Here is a 4,723-nt window from a genome sequence, read left to right on the forward strand (position 1 = left end):
GTCTTATTTGGGACCCTAAGTTACTTAGACTCGGGGGCCACATTGAGAGGAAAAAAATTGTCTGGGGGCCCAATGTGAATGGTTCTGGTTCGGCGTCGGAAGAAGAGGGGAGGGAACACAACACTCCAACTGTGCCAGGGGTCTTTGAACGCACCACCAACCTACTGCTGCCCTTACCTCAAACTACTGGTCTTATTTGGGACCCTCAAATACTTAGACTCGGGGGCCACATTGAGAGGAAAAAAATTGTCGGGGGGCCCAATGTGAATGGTTCTGGTTCGGTGTCGGAAGAGGAGGGGAGGGGACGCCTCTTTCTGCTCCCCAATGGTCCTTGAACGCACCACCACCTAAAAAAAAAACTTGTCTTATTTGGCACCTTCAAATACTTAGACTCGGGGGCCACATTGAGTGAAAAAAAAATGTGTCTGGGGGCCCAATGTGAATGGTTCTGGTTCAGCGTTGGAAGAAGAGGGGAGGGAACACAACACTCCAACTGTGCCAGGGGTCTTTGAACACACCACCAACCTACTGCTCCCCTTACCTCAAACTACTGGTCTTGTTTGGGACCCTCAAATACTTAGACTCGGGGGCCACATTGAGAGGAAAAAAATTGTCTGGGGGCCCAATGTGAATGGTTCTGGTTCAGCGTCAGAAGAGAAGGGGAGGGGACGCCTCTTTGTGCTCGCCAATGGTCCTTGAACGCACCACCACCTAAAAAAGGAGGTGAGGGGACACAACAGCATGAGCGCCTCTTCCTGCTCTCCAATGGTCCTTGAACGCAGCACAAACCTACTGCTGCCTTACGAGCACAAAAGCCCTTAAATTGATATATTTGTAAAAAAAAACATTTAAAGTGATTTACGTAGCCCTTTTTGTCATTTTTATTTTTTTGCAATTATTTGCTTTTATTTTTATTTTATTTTATTATGGTAACACTTTAGTATGGGGAACATATTTACCGTTAATTAGTTGCTTAATACTAACATATTGGCTCTTAATTAGTCATTATTAAGTACTTATTAATGCCTTATTCTACATGTCCTTATTATACAACCAGTAAGCCTTTAACTAAGAGTCTTCCCTCAATAACCTCAGAATTATTGCTTATTAGTACCCCTAACCCTTGTATGTTCCCCTGGTGTTCCCCAAATAATTATAAATTAAGTATTTGTTACTTTAATAAGCAACTAATTAATGGTGAATATGTTCCCCATTCTAAAGTATTACCATTATTATTAATTATTATTTGGGGATGAATAGGACTCCTCTTCCTTCTATCCAGGAAACCGTAAAAAGCCGCCGCCTGAACAGACCACCTTAAGAACTTTATTTTTATTTTAGGAATCTGCCACAAAAAAATGAAGTTTTTTTTTTAACTAAACGAGAGGGGTAAATAAAGATGGGTAAAAGGCTTGAATCACTATCTCATAATAAAACACATTTTTTGTTTGTTTCGAGAGGTCTCCTACGTGGGAAAAATACTTTTTAATGGCGTTGGAACAGTAATGTTCTGTTTATGAGCACCAAGCAGGAGAAAAAACGTTTAACGTCCCTCACTTGTGTGCTTAAACGCTTGTATGGAAAGTTTTAATTTGTTACAGTCTGGACCCCAGGATGCAGACACAGCAGGTGAAGTGCAAGTTGAAGTACCCATGATTTTCACACACACACACTTGGTGTGGTGAAATTTGTCATCTGCATTTGACCCCCCCCCCCCCCCCCCACACACACACAAATATATAATAATATAATAAATATATAATAATATAATAAAAACAATTTTTTTAAAGTTGGTATAATTGCCAAAAAGAAATGTCTTGTATTTGTGAGGGAAAAAAGTAGTAATTTCACAAGGATAACGTCATAATATATAAATAATATGTCAATAATAAAATATATATATATATATATATATATATTTTTTTTTAAAAGTCAATAGCATAAAAATAATTTTTAAAAAAGTCATGCATTTTTGAAGAAAAAAAGTTGTAATTTTACAAAGATAATGTCATAATATATACAACGATACGTAAATAATAAAATATTTAAAAAATAAATGGAAAAAGTTAACTATAAATAACAAAATATATATTTTGTTTAATGTTGGACTAATTACCAAAAAGAAATGTCATGTATTTCTGAGGGGGAAAAAGTTGCAATTTTATAAAGATAACATCATAATAAATGAAGATGTAAATAATAAAATATTTAAAAAATAAAAAAAAGAAGAAGAAAATAGTTAATTATAAATGATACATAGATAATGAAATATATCTTTTTAAAGTTGGCCTAATTACCAAAAACGAATGCTATGTATTTTTGAGGAAAAAAAGTTGGAAGGATAATGTCATAATTATAACTATTTAGATAATAAAATAAAAACCAAAAACAGTTGGAATGATTACCAAAAATAAATGGCATGTATTTGTGAGGGGGGAAAAAAACAGTAATTTTACAAGGATAACATCATAATATATAAATAAGACGTAAATAATACAAATTTTAAATTAATAATAATAATTATAACATGAATTTAATGAAATATATATATTTTTATGTTGGATTGATAACCAGAAAATAATGACATATTTTTGAAGTAAAAAAGTTTTAATTTTACAAGAATAATGTCATAATAAATAAACAATATGTAAATAATAATTATATATATATATATATATATGTATATATATATATATATATATATATATATATATATATATATATATATATATATATATATATATATATATATATATATATATAAGATGGAATAATTACCAAAAATGAATTACATGTTTTTCATAGTTGGAAAAAAGCTGCAATTTTACAAAGATAACATCATAATCAATGAATATGTAAATAATAAAATATACAAAAATAAATAAAGTAAATAAAGAAGAAAAAAGTTAATTGTAAATAATACATTAATAATAAAATATATTTTTTTAAAAGTTGGACTAATTACCAAAAAGTAATGCAATGTATTTTTGAGGGAAAAAAAGTTGGAAGGATAATGTCATGATTATGAATATTTAGATAATACATATATATACATATATATATATATATATATATATATATATATATATATATATATATATATATATATATATATATATATATATATATAAATTGGAATAATTACCAAAAAGAAATGTCATGTATTTTGTGAGGGAAAAAAGTAGTAATTTTACAAGCATAATGTCATAATATAAAAATATGTAAATAAAAAAATATATTTACAAAAAAAGTTAATTATAACATATACATAATAATATACTGTGTATATATTTTTAAAGTTGGAATAATTACCAGAAAGGAATGTTATGTATTTTTAAATTAAAAAAGCTTTAATTTTTACAAAGATTATGTCATAATATATAAATATGAAAATAATAAAATATACATAAACAAAAGTTGGAATAATTACCAAAAACCAATGTCATGTATTTTTGAGGGGGAAAAAGTTTAAATTTTACAAAGATAACATAATAAAAATAAATATGTAAAGAGTAAAATATAAAAAAAAAAAGAATTATTAGTATTAATAATAATTAATACATAAATAATAAAATCTATCTTTTAAAAGTTGGAGTAATTACCAGAAAGTATTGAATTTTTTTTTTTTATAGAGAAACATTTTTCACTAAAAAGAGACAAATGTGTTTATCCTACACTATTGTATTTATTTTATAGATAGATCCAAGAAAATAAATATTAAAAAAATTAAAATAAATTAGTTGTATTTATTTTGATTAAAAAAAAACATTTTTTATGCAATATAAAACAATAAAATATTTCAAATAACATTTCTGTATTACTAAGAACAAAGTTGTACTCTTTAGAGAAAAAAGAAAAGTGATAAAATTCAAGGAAAGTTGTTTTTGGAGAAAGGATGTCTCCCAATATTAAGTCATATTGTTTGTGATAGGTACTGTAAATGATGTCTGTGTGAGTGTAAGGCACACTCACTATCTGTACACAAACTGCACTGATTCAATGTTGGTGTCTCTTTAAAAGAAACATTCACTGTTATGCTGATGACAGCCAACTACATGCCCCTAAAGCTGACCAACACGCCGGATTGTAGTCAGCTGGAGGCGTGTCTTAATGAAATTAAACAATGGATGTCCGCTAACTCTTTGCAACTCAACGCCAAAAAAACGGAAATGCTGATTATCGGTCCTGCTAGACACCGAACTCTATTTAATAATACAACTTTAACATTTGACAACCAAACAATTAAACAAGGCGACGCGGTAAAGAATCTGGGTATTATCTTCGACCCAACTCTCTCCTTTGAGGCACACATTAAAAGCGTTACTAAAACGGCCTTCTTTCATCTCCGTAATATCGCTAAAATTCACTCCATTCTGTCCACTAAAGACGCTGAGATCATTATCCATGCGTTTGTTACGTCTCGTCTCGATTACTGTAACGTATTATTTTCGGGTCTCCCCATGTCTAGCATTAAAAGATTACAGTTGGTACAAAATGCGGCTGCTAGACTTTTGACAAGAACAAGAAAGTTTGATCACATTACGCCTGTACTGGCTCACCTGCACTGGCTTCCTGTGCACTTAAGATGTGACTTTAAGGTTTTACTACTTACGTATAAAATACTACACGGTCTAGCTCCATCCTATCTTGCCGATTGTATTGTACCATATGTCCCGGCAAGAAATCTGCGTTCAAAGGACTCCGGCTTATTAGTGATCCCCAA

Source organism: Nerophis ophidion, linkage group LG03 (genome assembly GCF_033978795.1).
Source record: "Nerophis ophidion isolate RoL-2023_Sa linkage group LG03, RoL_Noph_v1.0, whole genome shotgun sequence".
NCBI lineage: Eukaryota > Metazoa > Chordata > Actinopteri > Syngnathiformes > Syngnathidae > Nerophis > Nerophis ophidion.